Source organism: Podarcis erhardii, assembly GCF_964252035.2.
Source record: "Podarcis erhardii genome assembly, chromosome: 11".
Classification (NCBI taxonomy): Eukaryota; Metazoa; Chordata; class Lepidosauria; order Squamata; family Lacertidae; genus Podarcis; species Podarcis erhardii.
In genome coordinates, this window is record NC_138501.1 from 24,055,198 (window position 1) to 24,078,031 (window position 22,834).

Sequence of the window (22,834 nt, forward strand, 5' to 3'; positions counted from 1 at the left end):
TTCTAGAGAGCCCACGTGCCTATGGGCATACAGCAGCTATGTGCTTTAAAGTGAGCGTCACCATGTTAGCAGATTGCATGACTCTCACTGCAGTCATTGCTCGACAAATTCTAGATAACCACTGTTAACTGCATCCACAGTTACAATATATCTGTTAGTCTCTAAGCTACCAGAAGTATAGCTGTTGCTTTTACTACAGCAAACTAATGCAGTTGCTACTCTAAAAGTTAATAATAATAATAATAATAATAATAATAATAATAATAATAATAATAATTTATTTATACCCCGCCCATCTGGCTGGGTTTCCCCAGCCACTCCGGGTGGCTCCCAACTGAATATTAAAAAACACAATACAAAAGTTGTCCCAAAAACTTCTGAAAATTGTCTTATGTCAGGCACCCTACTCATTTCTGCAACTATTAATGCTCTCTTTAACCAGTTTGACTCATGGAGCGTACAGTCTTTTGTCATTGCAATCTTTGCTGTTACCAGCAGGTTTTCAATGACAGCAGCTTATGCTTAAGTGTTCTCTAATGAATTCAATAAGACCCCAAAATATAAAAAAACTCAACCTGCTGTCTGTCATTTGTTAGATCAGCTTGCCTTGGGGGGAGAGGGCTTGCAGCAATACCTTCCCACCAGAGGTATCATTGCCCCTACCAGGAGGGGTGAGGTGGCCGTGAGATCAGGGCTGTACTGTGTCTCCACAATCCCAGCCTCACTGCTCCCTCACCCTTCCGGTTAAACATCAGTGCCACTCTTGCTGGGAGGCGATTGCTGCAGTTTTGGGTGAGCCACTCCTAGTTATTTGATGGATGACATACATGACTTCTCTCCAGAAATTCATTAGCATGCAGGAATTTCCACCATTTATTGGCTCGCTCTTGGCATGTGTTTTGGATTTTCAAAAAGTTATTTTGAGCAAAGGAATCCTTCAAGATCTATATATTTACAGGCTTCTACTCCTCTTCCTGTAGTTGTACTGCAGTGCTTAGATTTACCACTGCACTTTAGGGAGATTTCTGAATGAATTCATTTTAACTTCCCAGCACATTTTCTAACTACTGGGATTTTAGCAACACAGAAAATATTATTAGTGCTGCATCTATCTAAACGGCTCAGAGGACTTTGGGACTGTTGAAATAATCAGATGCTTGGATAAGCTGGAGTGTCATTTAAATGCAGTTACACTGGCATGAGTATTCCTTGACTGACAGAGTAGATTTTGATAACTAGAGTTTAGGGAAAGCAACATTTAGTAAACTTGGTCCTCTATCAGATCACGGCTATGCATTCTGAAATATTAGATGGCACATCACATCAGATGGCATTATCTTTGCGGTATGCTGCACCAGCTCCCCCCTTTCCCATTAGCATATGTGAAACGGGCACCTAGAGATAGCTGCCCTCCGCTCGGATCCTTATCCTTCAGTTTTCCTATTCAGATATGCAGGAGGCACAGAAGGCTGAACCACTTCGCAGAAGTGGTACAAAAACGACAGCTATTTCACCTTGTAGGACAACATCTCACCTTGTGTGCATTCCAGAGTCCTTTGCGGTGGGTCTCTGGAATGCACAGTGGAGAAGGAACAGGTGGGGATGCCAGAGATGTGGTCAGCTGGCCACACACGATGAAGAGTCGCACAATATCAGTTCAGCAAAGCAAAGGAACAGCCTGCTCTGTAGATTGTGTCCAAGGCGTCTTTGTTGTCACTCCAGTCTGGTCTGCTTGTTTTATTTTCCAGAAAGTCCCAAACATTAAACAATGGGTTGCTGAGCTTAGCCCGTTTCCATGTGATAGACATTACTTCCCTTTTTCTTTTTGTATTGGGGGAGAAATTTGGTTCAGTTCACATTTTAATGCCAACATACCCGATTCACACGAAACAATATGCCAGCCAAAAAGCAAACGTCCTTCAAAATTTACACTTCTCTGGATTTTGTGATGCAGTTCTCCAGCCCACCTCTTCCCCAAAGAAAAATGTGTTCAAGAATAAAAAAAAATGAATATATTAATGTAAAGATCACCCCAAAATTCATTATATTAGGGGAAGTTGCTTGTAAAAACATGAATATTAGGGGGTAATACATACAAAAAAGTATATTAGGATAAATGCACATTGGCCATATAGTGTGAGACTATAATGTAATCTGATGTGGATATGTGCAAATTGAACTTAAGTTCTGAAAAATGAGAAGCTGAGAGAAAGTAAAAGTGAGAGATCTATCCATCCTGCCACTGTACAGCAGTCTAGTCATGTGCTGTGGCTGTTTTTGGTCACGTTCTTGTTTTTATTTTAAATTAGTTTTTGTTAAAGATTTTCTTGTGTTACAAAACAAACAAAGAAACAAGGAAAAGTACGTATAGCGTCTCCCCATTCAATTAATAGAGTATTTCTCACAGTTCGTTTACATTTGGTGTGAGACACAACTGTCGTAATGTGATGTGGCTGTTAAATATCTTCCATAAGTGATGAAAGCCTGGAAACCATGCTGGTCTTTTGCCATCAATACTGTCATGAATTTGTGAGTGTTAAAATCCAATCAAGCCAGCAAGTGTCCAAATATAAGCCAGGCTAGCTTCCTGCGTTTGAGGTGATTGCCTGGGTGATGAGCCATTAAGAGAATAAAGGAAAGGGAGCTCTGTACCAGACAACAAATAGGCAGGACCCCTCCTCTAGCATCTAGGTAGTTAGAAAGACAGAGCCTGAGTTGGAGGGCAGAGTTTGCTGTGATGTGACTTGGAGACAAAGCTGCAGGCTTGAAAGTCAAAGATGCTGATCATGGTGTTTGATTTCTGATTGAATCCAAGGCTTTGCCTATGGGAAAAGCAAGACCCTTTGGGGTGTTAATGCAGTGAACCCCTCCATCACAGGCTCAGGTTGTATACATGTGTAAATAACCAATATATCATAAATATCATCATCATCATCATCATCATCATCATCATCATCATCGTTTTATTTGTATGCCGCCTTTCCATAGTTAAAACAATGCTCAAGGCGGCTTACAACATGACAATATTTACATAATTACAGTGGTACCTCGGGTTAAGTACTTAATTCATTCTGGAGGTCTGTTCTTAACCTGAAACTGTTCTTAACCTACGGTACCACTTTAGCTAATGGGGCCTCCTGCTGCTGCCGCATCTCCGGAGCACAATTTCTGTTCTCAACCTGAAGCAAAGTTCTTAACCTGAAGCACTATTTCTGGGTTAGCGGAGTCTGTAACCTGAAGTGTATGTAACCTGAAGCGTATGTAACCTGAGGTACCACTGTACCAACGTAACAAAAGTCATAAGCAATAAATAAAACACATCAAAAAGTACACATCCAAATGGAAAACAATTTCCACATAAATCATAAAATCTAAAACTTAGAATATACAGAATTAATATCAATTACAATTTAAAATGACATAGATAAAAAAATAAAAGCAATTAAAAAAAACAACAACGGAGCCTTCTCTGCCCAGATTCTTCACCGTGCTTCATTTCCAAAAAAGAAACACGGACTCTAGATAAGCTCCTGGAACCCCTGGAATCTTGTACTGTGAACTGCCCTGAGACCTGCAGGTATAGGACAGTATATTAATGTGATAAATAATAATAATAAATAACTGCTCAGAGATTGGGGTGGCCTGCAACAATACAGTTGATGAAGGTGACTGTCAGGATGAAGCAGGACATTGTAAATGTGTAGTGGAAAGAACATCTCACTGGCTCTGTCATCATGAAAGTCTTTTTTTTTTTTAATAAAAGAAGAAGAACAGAACAGAAAAAACTTTTTGAGATCTGCACATAACTAAAATCTTTGGAGTTGTATCAGATGAAGAAAGCATCCCCATATGGTATTTTTCTTAGTGGGATTTGAGTGATTTTCAGGCAGCTAAGCATATGCTGTTCGATCCCCTGCTGTGAATTTGTGGTATATTGCTTGCTCTCCACAGGGCAAGGATTGGAGCAGAACTCAAGCTGGAGAAATGGGAATTCAGTCTGCAGCTTTCTGCTTCTTCCCCCCTCCCTGCAATATAAGTTGTTCCTTTGGCAAAAGGGCACCTGTTTCCCTCCCTCTCTCACCCTCTTTTAGGATGGCAGAAAGTGTTCGTCCTACTGTGTGAGACATAATGAAAAGGAGACAGCTTGAAAAACTCTCCCTTTTAATTTGGGACAGAAAGACTGCCCCTTTCCAAGGGAGCCACCACCATCTGATTCCTATTTCGTCTTTGACTTCTACTGACATCCCAACCTGTTCACATATAGCTGGTTTTGCAAAAATCCTCGTGAAGATAAAGGGTGATACTGTTGGAAAAGAACCCAAATATATCTCTGTGGTGGGCAGGAAGTTACCTTTGAACAGATTCAGTGATGGACAGGAAGTTTCAATGGTGGACAGGAGGTCACCTCTGAACCCTTAAAAATAGGATTATATTTGCCTTTTGGGCCACCAGGATTGTATGGGGAAGGAAAAGCTCTCTCAGCATTTTCAATGTGTTTTGTAAATCAGTTTTGCTTCTGGTACGGCCAGCCCGCTAAACATGACTACTAATACTGCTACCTAACATGTAGCAATTCATTTTCTATATGACTATTTCTTGGTTAGCATTTCCATGTTTTTATTTCCCATTATTAACATGAGCATTGTCTTGCTGCATCAGACTGATAGTCAATCATCCAGTCTCCAACTGCAGTGAATGATAGCTAAGGCATAGCCAGTGAAGAAGCTATTGGAAAGCTAAAATGCAAGTAGGATGAAGATGATTCCAACCTCTTTCAATAAGCAGCTTATTGTAGATGGATACTGATTTCCTATTTTAGCAATTTTGACCATCAATAGACCTGCTCTCAAATGGGCACATGAAGCTTCTCTAAATTGAGACAGACCAAGCACATTTCCCCAAGCAAACCTTGTGGGATAGATGAGCCAACAGTCCGCCTTCCCAGTTAGATCAGGGTTTCCCAAATTTGGGTCTCCAGCTGCTTTTGGACTACAGTTCTCTTCATCCCTGACCACTGGTCCTGCTAGCTGGGGTTTGATGGAAATTGTAGTGCAAAAACAGCTGGAGACCCAAGTTTGAGAAACCCTCAGTTAGATGAACCATTGATCTAACCTAGGAAGACAATTCATACTTTCTTCCTATTCGGCTATGGTCAACTGTGACTGGCAAACCTAATGTCATTCTGCTTAACATTTTCCCTCACTAATAACTTGCAACTAAGTCTCCACAAAGGGACGCGGGTGGCGCTGTGGGTTAAATCCCCATGATGGGGTAAGCTCCCGTTGCTCGGTCCCTGCTCCTGCCAACCTAGCAGTTCGAAAGCATTTCAAAGTGCAAGTAAATAAATAGGAAGCACTCCAGCAGGAAGGTAAATGGCGTTTCCGTGCGCTGCTCTGGTTCGCCAGAAGCAGCTTAGTCATACTGGCCACATGAACCGGAAGCTGTACACCGGCTCCCTCGACCAATAAAGCAAGATGAGCGCCGCAACCCCAGAGTCGGCCACGACTGGACCTAATGGTCAGGGGTCCCCTTTACCTTAAGTCTCCACAAAGGACAATATACCTGAATCTCATTTCTGATGAGCAAGATGTCTCTATTCTCTGTCTTGCTATGTTTTCACAACCAGGAGATAGAGAAGTCTAGCTACATCTCAGTTCAGATGTTTACTTAGGAAAGAGGTGGAAAAGCATTTTTTCTGTTTAGGTTGCATTTTAAAAGGGGAGGAAATCTGTCAGGGGCTGCATGTTGACACTGAATAGGGCTGGTACCAATAGTGGGCAAGGCCAGGGATGAAATTGGGTGAGGCACAGCCTTTTCTGTGTCTTTCTCTGCTATCCTCTTCTCAGGGTTATATGCAGCCTCAGGGCCTTAGGTTGCCCCCCACCAGACTTAGGAGGTCCCATTAATTGCCCTTGGGTCTCATCACATGTTACTCTGTTGTATGTTTTAATGACTTTCCGAAACTTTTCTTGCAGGAAGTCTTTAAAGATGACAACACAAGCAGTTACAACTAACAAATAAGCATTCTAGTTGCATGTAATTATCTCCTGTAATGAAAAACAACATGGTTCACTGCTTGCTAAATGCTTACTTTGTCTTTGGAATATAAGCATCTGATTATAGAATCTGTGTTGGGGGGTGGTAAGTAACAAAGAAATAGTGAACACCAAGAAAATGACCTGGTCTGGTCTCTTTTTGCTTGTTAAAGGACAGAGATTTTCAACAGCCTCCATTCACCTGTGCCTTAAATTAAGCAGATGAAACTGCCTGAAATAACCATCTTCCCAAACCTCCTAAAATAACTGCATTTCCTTGAGGATTTTTTTTCTTTCCTCATTGTACTCAAGATTGCAAACATGATGAATACTAACAGCTGGATCTTTATATTTCCACTATTAGAAATATTTGACTGAAACTGATGAGCAGCAGATGCTAGGGGATTTGGGATTCTTTTCTCCCCTTTTCTAAAATAAATCCACCCCCACCCCCACCCGAAGGAAAAATATGTACACCGAGTTGTAGGTAACAGAAACTGGTTTGTAATTTGCTTTCATTTGCTTCTGTTCTCCCACATGTAGGAGAACATGGGCAGGAAGAAAGGGGGAGCATGAGGAGTCTTATTTTTAAAAAATAATAATAATGCTTTGTGCATCCACATCTAATCTCACCACTTTCTAAAATTTATTTATTGGTGTGGGAGGACATGTGTTCTGTGTCTCATTGGTGTAGTGGTGGTGAAGGGTAAAGGACACGGGTTGCACTGTGGTCTAAAGCACTGAGCCTCTTCGGCTTGCCAATCAGAAGGACAGCAGTTCGAATCCCCATGACGGGCTGAGCTTCCATTGCTCTGTCCCAGCTCCTACCAAGCTAGCAGTTTGAAAGCACACCAGTGCAAGTAGATAAATAGGTACCACTGCAGTGGGAAGGTAAAAGGTGTTTCCGTGCTCTCTGGTTTCTGTCGTGGTGTTCCGTTGTGCCAGATGCGGTTTAGTCATGCTGGTCACATGACTAACAGCGGCTCCTTTGTTCTGAAGCGAGATGAGCGCCGCAACCCCATAGTCGCCTTTGACTGGACTTAACCGTCCAGGGGTCCTTTACCTTTTTTATTTAGTGGTGGTGTCCCTTGCCTATCTTCTGATAGGAAATGCTCTGTGGGGGTGGGGGTTGAGGTACCTCAGTTGAGGCAAGTGAGAAATGTCCCTATTTTCACCTGAGAAATGCTGGAGGCTTTGATATACTATCAACAGAGCACTAGTTTCAATCACAGGACTCAGAAAAGCCAGGAGCCAGCTTCTTTTGCATCTTCCTCCCCAAGTGAAACTCTAAGGGTTAGCACAGCACAGGCTACAATGCCATATCTAAAGCATACTTGCAACTGGCAGAAACCCTCCCATGGGGAACTGAATGGATGCCCTGGAGATCCCTGTACATTGAGAAGTTGGGACCAAAATATCAATGCCAGAGGCAGGTAGATGAAGACTGTGAGGCCCCAGTTGGCCATCCCTGGACTAAATTACAAACCCCCAGGCCATGGGACAATAGACTGTATAAATAAAAATATTTTCTCACTAAACCAAGAAACCATATGCTAATCACTTAGGAGGGGCAAGGAGTGAAACATCACAACTTTGTCACAGCAAACCACAACCTTTATTTACACACATTTTAGTGGCTAAAAAAAACCCCAATTCAGAAATGAGACATTAACATACATGATTGCTAGCGATGCTACAGTAAATAGTGCAGCTGTTCTTCCAAAAGGAAAGAACAAGTAAGATGGCTGTCTCTGATTTATGTGGCATCTCTCTGTATCCGACCTTGGGTTGAGCATGTCTGCTATAACTCAGCAGCAGCTGTTGCACACAGCGGGTGTATATATAGCAGAATCCGTTCCCTTGGCCAGAATTGAGTGTGTCTGCATCTGTAAAATCCCTCCAAACCCAATGTTAGTCTAAACCTTATTTGTCTGGCCATTACATTCTGTGCCAATGCAATTTATAATGTTGCTGTGGTTTATTTTGATGGAAATTGCTGCTACCTCCCTGGGACATTCTTGTTCAATAAGAAGTAATTTCTATGAAGCTGCTTTCGGTGCAACATAATTACATCCCAGAAGTTCCTTTTATCATTCCTGAACCCTTTTAAAAATATCAGTGTAGATCATTTAAAGCAAATACATTTCCAAATGTGAGGCAAATTGGAATATTTTTTTCTCCTGCAGTAATTTAGTGGCTTCCCAAAAAAAAAAACCAACCCCAGAAAAAGCGGCCAATTCATAGCATTGCTGGGTGGTGGGACTCAACATATCTTAGTTGCAAAGCCTGAAGATCTGAAACTGATACAGTCAATTGTACAGTTGTTTGGTATGAGATTTCTAGATCTCTGAACAAAATCCTCTGTGACCATTTCCTCTGGCTTTCTAACCCAGAAGCTAAATACACTGGTACACTCTATACCGTGAGCCATTAAATCTGGCAAATTTGCTTTTAGCAAACAGACATAGAACCAAAGTATAAAAATATACCACAGGTGTCCTACCTTTGAGGAACTCGATTTTTCTCCCTTTCTTTAACTAGGGATGGGAAAAGCATTCTCTTTCTAGTCCCTATCACGTTAGCCGGTCTTCGTTCACAAGAATGTCCCATTTCTGCATTCATCTGTGGATTTTTAAATAATAATAAAAAACACTTAATACATTTGAATATATTTTTGAATGTATAGTCTCTTGTGATATGCATGTCTACATGTATTTTAACTTTAAAAATGCAGTCCTGAACTTTTTTTTTACCTCAGATTATGCATTTTAGATACTTGTTGATACGTTTCTCAAGCCGAAAACTGTGCCGCAAGCAACATTCAGAGAAGCTCAAAATCCAGCGAATAGCTGCATTCCAATCTGCACAATTAGCTCAGAAAGTGCAAATCAGGGCAGATCACTTCAGAATGTGTGAATTTCAAACTCCTCCAGCATCTCTATGTTTAAGCTGTTTGTATGCATCTTAAAGTACATTGAGCAGTGGAAGTCATTTCTCCCTAAATCAACAGTGATCCTTTTTTTAAAAAATATGTCTTACTGCCAATTGTTTTCCCTATTAAAAGGTGCTGCCTAATTTCTTATTTACCTCGATAACATAATCGTCACAATCTTGTACAGTAGGTTTCGGCAATGAGAGAGTGTTTTTTGCCCAAGGCCACCCAGCGAGCGTAATGGACCAGCAGGTATTTGAACCCAAGTTTCCTTTACCCACACATTCATAGTTTATGTAATTAGGCATGCTAGTATGCGTTGGTGATTAGTAATTGGTTTCGGTTTGGATGAAAGCGCTTCCAGTTATAGGGAGTCTTTTATCGTTAACCTTTGGCATATCAGATGAAGGTTTGTCAGAGCGATCCCAAACTGTAGGAAGCCAGAATCATTTATACTGGGGTAAATTGGGACGGTGTAACTTACATCTACATATTCCAAAGGCCTGTCAGGAGGTGGCTGGCTGAGTTGCCCTATGTCTAGCAGATGGAAAACAAATCTTTATAACAGTGGTTGACTCACACAACATTTGCTAGTGTAACTTCTGCTGGATTGCAAGGTCTTGTGACCAAGCTGAAAGGAGTTTGGAACAGGGGTAAGTCTCCGCTTGTCCTCTCCCACCTGTCATGTCCCTGGGATGTCCTTTTTCAGGACAGGCTGGAGGATGTCAGCTGGCGTGGTTCTGCCTCTACTTCAGCCCAGGCTCAGCTTGTTCAACCAGATGTCTACCTATACCAAGCCCTCTTTACCCCAGCAGATATTGAGTGTGGATTGCTTCCTAATGGCATTACAGTGGTACCTTGGTTCTCAAACTTAATCCATTCCAGGAGTCCATTAGACTCCCCAAACCACTCGGAAACCAAGGTGTGGCTTCCGATTGACTGCTGGAGCTTCCTGCACTCAATCAGAAGCTGCATCGGATGTTTGGCTTCTGAAAAACGTCCGCAAACCACAACACTCACTTCCGGGTTTGCAGCATTCAGGAGCCGATTTGTTCGTGAGCCATGCCATTCAAGAACCAAGGTACCACTCTACATTCATATGTGGCACGGTGCTGGAAAATGTATACATTATGTATATATATGCAGGTTTTGGTGTCCTCGGGTGTCTTCCCGTGTAAAAGTTGGGGTGTCTAGGCGACGTTTCGACGAGGTCTCACTCGTCATCTTCAGGCTGGTGCTTTCGGCTTCTTGTTACTGGAACAGAGCAGGATCTCAGTGTTTGAGTTCCTATAAATACTGTAGAGGGGGTGTGGTGTATAGCCTCCAATGTTCTGGGCAGAGAGGAAGTTCCCAGGTTAGTGTGCCTTTTCTTCTTTTGTTCCTTAATTACTTGAGAGATATCTTGAGTGATTTCTTGAGTGATATCCTGAGTACCACTTAGGTGGGTCATTAGGTGTGGATTAGTTGTTAAAGTCTTTGTGTCTTGACCTCTTGAACTTTGTGAAGAGTTTTCCTGAGAAGATGGCTGTACTGTACTTAGTTGTGCTCTGGCTTGGCTTCGTGTATAGGGGCGAGCTGTGGTTTTGTGGCTTGTGTCAGCCAGATCTGTGTAGGGATTGCAGGGGGGTGCAGCATCCGGAGGTGCCACCATGGATTGGCTAAGAAGACTTTAACAACAAAGACTTTAACAACTAATCCACACCTAATGACCCACCTAAGTGGTACTCAGGATATCACTCAAGAAATCACTCAAGATATCTCTCAAGTAATTAAGGAACAAAAGAAGAAAAGGCACACTAACCTGGGAACTTCCTCTCTGCCCAGAACATTGGAGGCTATACACCACACCCCCTCTACAGTATTTATAGGAACTCAAACACTGAGATCCTGCTCTGTTCCAGTAACAAGAAGCCGAAAGCACCAGCCTGAAGATGACGAGTGAGACCTCGTCGAAACGTCGCCTAGACACCCCAACTTTTACACGGGAAGACACCTGAGGACACCAAAACCTGCATTCCTGTACCCGTGAAAATCTACGAAAGCTATTTTTCTCGAAAAGGAGGTGCTGGAATTCACCACGAACACCTCCCTTGTTCTCTAACAATGGCAATGGTGCCTGAGAGGTGCCAGAACTGAGTTCCAGCTGGAAAAAATGCCCTGCTTCTCACAATAATAATAATAATAATAATAATTTATTATTTATACCCCGCCCATCTGGCTGGGCCTCCCCAGCCACTCTGGGCAGCTTCCATAGAAACCAAAAATTATCACACGTTAAAAACTTCCCTGAACAGGGCTGCCTTAAGATGTCTTCTGAATGTCAGGTAGTTGTTTATCGCTTTGACATCTGCTGGAAGGGCATTCCACAGGGCGGGCGCCACTACCGAGAAGGCCCTCTGTCTGGTTCCATGTAGCTTTGCTTCTCGCAATGAGGAAACCGCCAGAAGGCCCTCGGCGCTGGACCTCAGCGTCCGGGCAGAATGATGGGGGTGGAGATGCTCCTTCAGGTATACTGGACCGAGGCCGTTTAGGGCTTTAAAGGTCAGCACCAACACTTTGAATTGTGCTCGGAAACGTACTGGGAGCCAATGTAGGTCTTTCAAGACCGGTGTTATATGGTCTCGGCGGCCGCCCCTAGTCACCAGTCTAGCTGCCGCATTCTGGATTAGTTGTAGTTTCCGAGTCACCTTCAAAGGTAGCCCCATGTAGAGTGCATTGCAGTAGTCCAAGCGGGAGATAACCAGAGCATGCACCACTCTGGCGAGACAGTCCGCAGGTAGATAGGGTCTCAGCCTACCAGATGGAGCTGGTAAACAGCTGCCCTGGACACAGATTTGACCTGTGCCTCCATGGACAGCTGTGAGTCCAAAATGACTCCCAGGCTGCGCACCTGGTCCTTCAGGGGCACAGTTACCCCATTCAGGACCAGGGAATCCTCCACACCCGCCCGCCTCCTATCTCCCCAAAACAGTACTTCTGTCTTGTCAGGATTCAACCTCAATCTTTTGATAAAGTCACTTGCCAAGATTCATGAGTAAGCTTAGTAGTCATAGGATAAGAGGAGAGGTCCTATTATGGATTATTAACTGGTTAAGAAGCAGGACACAGAGAGCAGGAATAATAAGACAGTTCTCCAATGGACAGACGTAGAAAGTGGTGTCTCCCAAGAATCAGTATTTTTATTTTTATTTAAAGACAATTCCTTTTTGAAGAAGTGAAAGAATAATGGTACCTTGGACCTATTTGACTGGAATATGTCAGGTGTTATCCATCCAGGCAAGGCTATGGTGTCTGCAGATGTCCAATTCTGTCAAAAAGGGGGGGGGGCTGTTTTTTATTTCCCCATAATAGTGATTGGAAGGGACGTGGGTGGCGCTGTGGGTTAAACCACAGAGCCTAGGACTTGCCGATCAGAAGGTTGGCGGTTCGAATCCCCGTGACAGGGTGAGCTCCCGTTGATCGGTCCCTGCTCCTGCCAACCTAGCAGTTTGAAAGCATGTCAAAGTGCAAGTAGATGAATAGGTACCACTCCAGCGGGAAGGTAAACGGTGTTTCCGTGTGCTGCTCTGGTTCGCCAGAAGCAGCTTAGTCATGCTGGCCACATGACCCGGAAGCTGTACGCCGGTTCCCTTGGCCAATAAAGCAAGATGAGTGCCGCAACCCCAGAGTCGGTCATGACTGGACCTAATGGTCAGGGGTCCCTTTACCTTTAATAGTGATTGGAGGAGGCGTGAAACTGCTTTTTCTAAATCACGGTTCAGATTTGAACTCCAAGGTGAACCAGGCAGCCTCTGGAGCACTTTGGAGCAGAACAGAAGGCCCCAATCAGACTCTAAATGGAAACTTGTGGTCGGTGCACACATCCCTAATAGAAAGCAACCCTTTGCTTCTCTACAAACAACTGAATTTATTTCTCAACTCATTTGTTTTAGAAAGGTTGCATTCCAAGCCCCTGAATGTGATTCTGTAATTGGAGGCTTTGACAGCTCTTAGCACTGGTATTTTTGTGTGCACCCCATTTTTTCCAGTCCACCCCCCATGCTATAATCAGAAATAACCTGTCAACCCTCGAACAACTGAGCAGTTTATCATGGCAAGTGTAAAACAGGTGTATTTTCTTTCTCCGTATCAACTTGCTGTTTGTTGATTCTGTTGTCACTATAGCTCCAAGACTTTAAATTGACAGATTTGCATCAACGAGGCTCCGATGGGAATGCTGTTCTCATTAGAAAATGAGAGCCAGATTATTTCAAAGAAAAGAGGCCTGGAAGTTTTTCAACTGCTGACAGATTTTGGTAAGCTGTTCTATTCAAGCTTCCCTTTACAACTGCTTGAACTCCAGAATTTCAATATATTTCTTTTTGAGGTGGAAACACTAATGAGAGATATAAATGAGGGAGTAATTTGTTTATTGTTGATGTGCTACTAAAATTTGCAAATAATATAATTTAGGCAGGAGATAATTGTTCATGCATGTCTGAAAAGGAAGGTTAAAAAGTAGAGAGTTCTTTGTAAGATCACAAAACATACTTACGATTTCCATTTAGGAACAATAATTAATATATTGGGAGTAATGCTTTGTAGTTTTCACTGTTTTTTTTAATCAAAGTTACTCTAATTTCGTATGTTGCTCTATTTTTTATAAAAAGTATGGTCTATAACTAATTAGTTAATTAAGTAATACTTCTCGTTTTATGCTCTATTTGCAAACTTCCGACTGCCATTATGTATCCAAAACCACGACATCCATGTACAAGAAGGAGGTATCAGCAAAATCAGTAAAAATAAAAAGTAGGGAAAAGCTCTAAGAGCATAGCTGTCAACTTTTCCATTTTCTTGCAAGGAATACTATTTGGAATAAGGGAATTTCCCTTTAAAAAGGGGAAAAGTTGAGAGGCAGAGAGGAAAATACTGAATTAGGTCAGAAAGGGAAATAGAATGGAAACAGCCTGGAAATGGCTCCCAGGCCTCTGGAACAGATTTGGGGTTGGTGCAGGGGGAGAAGTGAGGAATCCCTTTTGCACAAGCAGAAATCTTTGTCCTGGTGGAAATCATCAGTAGATTACTGTCCAAGGCTTCCTCCACTGACCTCAGGGCACCAACCAGCAGATACTGACAGACGTGCCAACTCTAGGGGGTCAAAGGGATCCAGTGACTTGGTCCATACTATGTTCCTGTGTCAGCCTGGATAGCTCAGTTAGTTACAGCATGCTGCTGATAACACCAAGGTGGCAGGTTTGATCCCTGTATGGGGACAGCTCCCATTCCTGAATTGCAGGGTGTTGGACTAGATGACCCTCAGGGTTGCTTCCAACTCTACCATTCTGTGATTCTATGTGCAAGTGTGGGCTTGTCAGAGAAAACCTGGCTGCGCTGGTTTCCTGAGAGGGACATGTACACTGGTTGCAATAAGTTGAAAGGTGTGGTCCCAGAGAAAGGCAAGTTGTGCTGACCTCCAGGGTGGGGCAAGCACGTTGGATGCTGTCTCTGGATCCCAGGAAAGCACTCCTGTCCAAGGGAGAGGGTGCTAAGGGGTGTGGCAAAAGCCTTTTTACCTCAAGAGGGAGGGAGGAAGTGGGATCTTTGGCTCTCCTTATGTTACAACAACAATAATTATAATTTTATTCTTCATACCCTGCCCATCTGGGCAGTTTCTAACACGTATAAAAACATAATAAAACACCACACATTAAAAACTTTCTGATACAGGGCGGCCTTCAGATGTCTTCTAAAAGTTGTGTAGTTCTTTATCTCCTTGACATCCAATGGGAGGGGCCCATGGCCGAGAAGGCATTCTGCCTGGTTCTCTGTAACTTCACTTCTCACAGTGAGGGAACCTCCAAAAGCCTCTTGGAGAAGGCCTCAGTGTCCGGTTGTGTTGTGGTGTGTCGAAGTGCTAGGTGTGGCCATCGCCTATGCCTTCAATTTCTAGGGGTATTCCGTTAAAGGAATCTGGCAGTCGTGTATTCCGTCCAAAGCCTGCTTGGCGGGAGGCCATGGCACGACCCTCGGTGACATCAGGGGTGAGCCTATAGTTGGATTAGCATCAACAGGTGATGAACCCCTGGTGAATAAACCCACTTGTTTCACGATCCAATGCCTAAGCCAATACCTTTTCATTGCTGTAATCAATAAAGTTGTGGCCTTTTCTAGCCCATTAACCTTATATCACGTGTCCCTGTGTCTTCATTTTACTTCGCGGGGGTCGGGTCCTCGAACCACAAATATATTTCCGGCACATGCAAATATTGTTCTTCTTCTTTACATTTATTCAAAAGCATCGGTGTGCACCTTGCTCCATATTTAATATTCAGAACATTAGCAGCTATACTAAACACACACACAAGAACAATAACTTAATTCACACTTTTCAGAGCTTCTGGCACTGATATGCTCATGACTGCCTTTGTTGAAATGGGATTGTGCTGTGGTTTCACAAAAGGATTCCTGTCTGGGCAAGATCCAGTGTCCCACCTAGATTTCCCTAAAGTCACGGTCACACCCAGCTCTGCAGCTGGGGCTAAAAGATTGTTTTGACAGTTAGACACACTGGATTGGCCAGTCTATCTACTCTTGAATGCATTTGAAGTCTTTAGCTAGGTCATCCCAGTAACACATGTCATTTGCACGATCTCTTCAGAGGATACAGGAGGGGTTGTTTTCTCTCTCCAGGTGGTGACAAAATAGTAGCTCATGTTTTTAGGGTAGGGCAATTGCGGGGGGTGGGGGGAGAAGGGAAAAATCCAAATGTGTAAATAATGTGAGACATGGGAGCCGAAAGGAAATTATGCAGAACACATTGCTGCAGGAGAGATAAGAGCATATCATCTCGGAGAGCTCATCTCTTAAAGGGGCTTTTGTATTGCTTACAAACCAAATGAAAAACAATTGCAACATGCTCATATGCTAGTAGTAGTGAGAATCACGGTCACTTGTTACTGGAAAGGGTGCTGATTTGGAATATTCCTGTGCCAAATGATGACAAATTGCCTTAAGTGGAAAGCACACCCAAAACCTTAAAGAAAAGAAACACACAACATATACAAGGATTTGCACTATATGACTGTGAAATGATTATTACTACTTTAAAAAAAACACCTGAAGGCAGCCTTTTAAAGGGAATTATTTAAATGTTTGAGGCTTTATTGTGTTTTTAATATTTTGTTGGGAGCCACCCACAGTGGCTGGGGCAAAGCAGTCAGATGGGTGGCATTTATTATTATTATTATTATTATTATTATTATTATTATTATTATTATTAGACTATTTTATCAGAACAGCATGGTAATACCCCTGTTATACCTACAAGGATTTTTTTAAAAGATATACAATGTATCAATATATCAACAAGGCCAGTAATGCCCTGTGATTCTGTATGTGGCCGCACTTGTGTTCGATTATGTTGAGTTTTGAAAACTTCAATAACTAACAATAAAACGATTAAAACTTACTGCCGTCAGCAAGGAGGATCAATATCACAGAACTGTAGAGCTGGAAGAGACCCTGAGGGCCATCTAGTCCAACCCCCTGCAATGCAGGAATCCTGCCCACAGCTGTCCCTGGGTGGGCTTGAACCACCAACCTTCTGGTTAACAGCCAGATTTATGGTTATTGGAAGAGAGGTATCAAATGCTGCTAGATCCAACACATGTTGGAGATCTCTGACACTTGGGACTTGTGTGGTGAGAAATATTGGACAAATCCACTTACCCCAGAATCCTAACAAGTTTGGGATGAAGCACAAAGGCCCAAAATATACTTCTCACCATGATCTTGTATAGAGCTAAGTATGTTTAAGTCTATGCAGATCAAGAGGTTGAACTGCGTCGATCTTTGTGCATGCTGCATTAAAAGTACAGTGGTACCTCGGGTTACATGCACTTCAGGTTACATGTGCTTCAGGTTACACACTCCGCTAACCCAGAAATAGTGATTCAGGTTAAGAACTTTGCTTCAGGTTAAGAACAGAAATCGGGCTCTGGTGGCGCAGTAGAAGTGGGAGGCCCCATTAGCTAAAGTCGTGCTTCAGGTTAAGAACAGTTTCGGGTTAAGAATGGACCTCCGGAACGAATTAAGTACTTAACCTGAGGTACCACTGTAATGGAGCTTGTGTCTGGGATATTGGAAGTGCCACAATTTCAAGGCAATCCTATACATATAGACTTTGAAATAAATCCAAGTATGTTCAGTGGAACTTGCTTGGAAAATGTGTAAAGGACTGCAGCCTAAAAACTAGTAAATATTAGTGTCTTCCCATCTGATAATGCCATGCCCGGGGAGTTCTCTGAGCAAGTTATAAATCCTTATGTGCTGCGAATGTGTACAGCTTGTGGTGAATATTTGAATAGATTCATGCCATCCAGCTGCAAATATATGCTACATTAATTCATGAATTTGGCAGCTGTGGTGTGCATTGCAATGCTGTAAACGATTTTGAAGTTGATATTATAAATATGTGAAGCCGGAGACTTTCAACACCCCACTCAGTTCCCATGCCCATTTCTCAGCCATCCATCTGTTTCGTTCACATGATGGCATGGTTTGATAAAACTTCAACATGGGCTGTATCGAATCATGATTACAGGAAGAGATTTGAAAGGCATTTGCTTGAGAGTGTAAAGGCATTCGGAGATGACTTGGCCACAGCACTCCACGCTCTGGTAGCTTCCAGACTGTATTATTGCAACGGGCTCTGTGTAAGGCTGCCCTCGAACTGGGCCAACTTCAGCTGGCCCAGAATGCCATTTTCAGGCTGGGGTTCCATTTAGAAATCTTATAACCCCTGTTTCAAAACAGCTGCACTGGTTGCCAGTTTGTTTATAGACCCAATTCAATTCAAACGTTGGTGTTTAGGGCCCTCAATGACTTAGGCCTCAAATATCCGAAAGACTGCCTCTTTCCTTACAACACGGACAGACTTAGGCAATATGGTGCCCTGGGTGAAGACAAAATTTGGCACTCCTCCCCTCCAGCAATGGTGGAGCAAGCCCTTAAGGCTGAGAAAGAGTGAGCTCAGCTGAGGAAGACAGAGGTGAGCTGCCATGCTCTCCTGCACTAGGGTTGCCATATTTCAACAAGTAAAAACAAGAACACCCCAAAAGTTGTTGACGCCAAAAACCCCGCGATTTTTCGATTGACAAAGACACATTTCAGAAATTCCCCCTGGACATCAATTTCGCCTTTGAAATCCTGGCAATGTCTGGAAAAATCTGGACGTATGGCAGCCCTATCCTGAACCTTCTCCTATCCTACCCTCTCCTTTTCCCCAGCCTGATTTACCCTGAAGTACAGATTTGTCTAGGGAGGCAATGCTTCGCTGGACCTTTAGAGGTCTTCTTTTTCCACACAGGGGATGTCTGGGGAGCCCTAGCCTGCCTCTGATCTGAAGGACCTCTGCCCCTAATCAGGGGTGATGGTCTGGAGCAGCAGACCCTCCCAGTGTCCCTATTTTCTAGATTTACAGAAGCAGTCCTGGTTTCTGATTTGATCTCAGAATGTCTCGCTTTTCCTTAGGACGTCTCTATTTTCATCAGATGAAATATTGTAGGATGTGGAGTTATGGGGCCCTCGAGCCAGGGAGATACCTTCCAAAGTTTCCCCAATGAAAATAGGGACATCCCATGATAATTTTACTATTTATACCCCACACACCTTACTGGGTTGCCCTATGCAATCTGGGCAGCTTCCAACATATATAAAAACATAATAAAACATTAAACATAAAAAAATTCCCTATACAGGATTGCCTTCAAACGGCTCAGGGGTAGGATAACGCCATGTTGTTGTTGTTGTTTAGTTGTTTAGTCATGTCCGACTCTTCATGACCCCATGGACCAGAGCACGCCAGGCACTCCTATCTTCCACTGCCTCCCACAAGGATAACGCCATACCCTCCAGCATTTCTTCAATATGAAAAAGGGACATCTTAAGGAAAAGTGCAGTGAATACCCATTCAGTTCCCCACCAATGAGCATTGCAAGGAAGCTGATAAAAGTTACTGCATAGTTGGCCAAGCCATTCAAAGGTTCCTCCTATGGAATTTTGTTTTGTGAGATGGCTTTGAAAAGCAATTTGAAAGCCAAATAATTGTTTATCAGACGTTGGCATTGTGCAACATTTTTAATATCAGATGTACTGATCTCAGTGGATGTCTAGTAATAGATAATAGATGTGAACAAATAAATTAACCAACAGGGATATGTAGGTCAATGCCCCAAGCTATCCTTGGTTCCTCCCCATAAAACATTAGAGTTGGCACATTCAAACCAGCTGAACAAGGGATAATTCTTTTATTCGTAAGTAACGTGCTTTCATTATCATGATTTGAACAAAAAGCTTTGTGCAGAATCTTAATTTCATTAATGGCTAATAATCACATCCCTTGGAACTTTGTGAAGAAACTTCACATTCAGGCAAATTTGCTCCATCAAGTGTTAGAATGCAGCCTGAACAGATGTAAACCCCCAGCCCCTCTGCTTGGCTGGAAGTGTATGATAAATAAAATATCAAGAGTCTAATGATTTGCATTAAAATCACTCCCTGGATTCTCACACTCCCTCTTCAATAAGATGCTATCATATGGAAACCTTAATCAGTATGCAATCTCTGCATTCTGATTTCTACCCACAATCACCTCCTCTGTAGTTGACTGGAGGATAGAATGCAAGCCAGCAAGACTGTGGTAAATGCATACCAATGAAACTAAGGTGTTTTTTTTTATGTTTCTGCTTTGTGCCATTGGCTTCATGCTAAAATCTATAGCCTGTTTATGATTCTAGACATCTCATTCAACAAACAGTGTGGACGTTGTTTTAAAGAGCTCTTGTATCACAATGAAACATGGTATGTGTTGTGTGTCGAGTTCCCCAAGACACCCCCCAATAAAACACAATTAACACATGATTTTTAGTTTAAGGTTTTTGGCATAATTTTGGCCACAACTTTATTAAAATTACAAGCAATGTGAGTGGTTGCTTAGGCATTGGTTGCGACTATCTGACCCCACACGGGGACAGACCGACATTCACACGCCCGCAAAGTCAAAAAGAGAAAACATTTTTGGGGAGAGAGATGGGACTGGGTACCATGCCTCACCTCTCCCCAAATGCTCCCAGGGGCTCTTGTGTGGCCCTAGCCCCTTGACAGGGGTTCAGACAAAAGCATGGCGAGCCCCTGGGTTCCTTTAACAGAAAACCCTTGCAGCAGCAGCATTTTGGAGGGGCAGGCACAGCCAATCCATACCCCTTCACCAACCAATTCCCAAACCAATGCCTAACCGCAAACCTTACAAGTTGTGACGATTTGCTACACAGTAGGCAAAAACCAAATGGCACCAGCCAATCAGCCAAATGGACAAAATTCCTACCGGGCCCCTGCCCCCAAAGCAGACGACCCCATGACAGGCATAGCAAGGTCAAGCGAACAACATGAAAATAGGGAGGGAGTGCAGGTGATCTGATGCGTGCAGCGAAAAGAGGAAGCTCAAAGCTGCGCACAGGGTATTTAAAGGCTATGGCTGTCAAGTCACGAAATGGCAACATTTAAATCTCCCCAGCAACAGGAAGCTCAATGATAATGGTGGCCAAACTCTTTTCCTGCCCAGCAACAGTGGGTATCTTGTTAGCCCCCACCGCAATACGTGCTCTCAATGAAGGAGAACACGCTATATCAAAATAGGTAACGGAGTACAGGGATTTGGCAAGAATTAGTCAGTTGCCTGCTTAAAAAAAAAAAAATTCCTTCCAGTAGCACCTTAAAGACCAACTAAGTCAGTTCTTGGTATGAGCTTTCGTGTGCATGCACACTTCTTCAGATACGTATCTGAAGAAGTGTGCATGCACACGAAAGCTCATACCAAGAACTGACTTAGTTGGTCTTTAAGGTGCTACTGGAAGGAATTTTTTTGTTTTGACTATGGCAGACCAACACGGCTACCTATCTGTAACTGCTTAAAAAACTTAAGTAAAGCACAGGGTGGCTTTTAACCAACAACCTGTGAGCTTTTGGCTCACTTGCTGTGTACAGGGGTTGCTAATATAGCACTTGCAGGCATTGGTGTGTCTGCACTATGGTGCTGGCAAAAGGTCTGAGGAAATATCACCTCAAAAATCCGCAATGCAAAGGACAGTGTTTGCTCTTCCTGCTCAATTCCTGTTTCCACTGGCTCAGCCTTCCTACTTTGAACAACCCGTCCCCCAGCACCCAACACACACACACACACACACACACACACACCCCTCTCCATTTCATTGGATACCAGGATTGGACACCCACCATTCCTTCCCTTCTAAACTGAAGAGAGATGCAAATAGCTTCTCTCTGTGAGTGAGTGCAGGAGTCAGTTGGGGAGCTGAAGGAAGGCACACTTGCACCATTTTGTGGCCCTGTCTCTTTTTCTGTTCTTCTAGATGTAGCAGCCATTTTGTGTTCTGCAGCACACCCCATGACAGCCTTTAATGCAAAGCCGTTTTGTGATCGGCACCCATGGAACTTCTGAAAGTACCCGCTTGCCCAAGGATGGCATGCCTGTGGGTGGAATGCCATACTCGAGGCCCTTCCAAGTAAATTATTCTGCATTTAAATCAGAAGAACAGAACCTTGGACCTGAGGGCCAAATGCAGCCCTCTAGACTGCGCCACCTGGGCTGTAGGAGTCTCCCCGGGTCACACCCATCCCCATACAGTTCCATACCCTCTTCAGGTGCCTTTGCCAGGCTAGAATGTGTCTTTCAATGGTGATAATGAATCCCTCACGTTGAAAAAATGGTTATCCAGCCTGGGTTAAAACATGGTTAATGAGACCTAGCCAACATCACACAATTCTTTCAGATCTTGGCTTGTCATGAAACTATAGTTTAAATAAGATACAGTTCCCAGAGTTTTGACATCATGGGAAACATTGGTCAGCTTAAAACCTGGTGCAGATACTTCCAGTCTTTGTTACATGAAGCGGGTGTGTGCATGATCTTGAGGCTCACATAGTTGAAAACCATTTTTTAAAAATCTGAACTAGACCATTTCTCATTTGTGTTCCCTTCCTTAGCCTTTTTTCGATCTCCTTGTCTGCCTTCATTAATCTTTTCATACCTTTGCTGTCTAAAGGTCCTGCCCCCACTCTGGTCCAGTTTACTGCTCTTAAAGCATTTAAATAAAAGCATTTCTGTGCTTTTAGCAAAGGGTTTGTCTGTAAACCAAAGATCAGATCATGCATCTATTTGTAATTAAGCTGACCGATAAAGAAAACGATGTATATTTATTGCCCTTCAGTCTTTGGGGTTTGAAACAGACTGCTGAAGGCAGATTTGTGGATATTAATAACACAAGATAACGTCAAACAAAATGTATGTTTTATGGCAGACCCACAGAACATCCCATCATAGGAAAGAAATGCCTGGTGAATCTTCAGATTAGTTCATATGATTAAAATCTGATTAGAGCAGAGATTGGACAGAAAACATAAACCTCTATTATCCAGGACAAAAATGAAGCTGCAAGTGTCGTAAATATTTTGGTCAAGCCTTATTATACTTTAAGATTTTGAGCTCTTTGATAGCTTTATTGCATTTGATGTCATTACGGAATGGCAGAACTCGTATATTAAGAACTGATGTATTTGCGTACTCTTCATTATATGTTTATTGCCTGGTAATAAAACCACATTTATTTATACATTTGGCATATTTGTATTGTTAAACATTTATGATGCATAATTAATTCTTGCTGTAATAAAGCTGACAAATTATCGGCAATAATTAGAGTTGATGCATATGGCACACCGAGAAGAAAAAGCATTAAATACTTTCAGGTGTGTTGATAGAGAGCAGCAAACATATGCCAAACCCAATATGCCCCCTCTATATAAATGGTAT

The 22,834-nt window shown here is 42.8% G+C and overlaps 1 long non-coding RNA gene across 1 annotated transcript in view; it reads right to left on the reverse strand.

Annotated features, from left to right (window-relative positions):
• LOC309352268 overlaps window positions 1-22,834 on the reverse strand; it is a 45,785-nt gene that overhangs the window by 11,877 nt on the left and 11,074 nt on the right. The window contains exon 2 of the long non-coding RNA XR_014161214.1: window positions 8,539-8,657. This is a non-coding gene — a long non-coding RNA (uncharacterized lncRNA). The remainder of the gene's footprint in view (window positions 1-8,538; window positions 8,658-22,834) is intronic.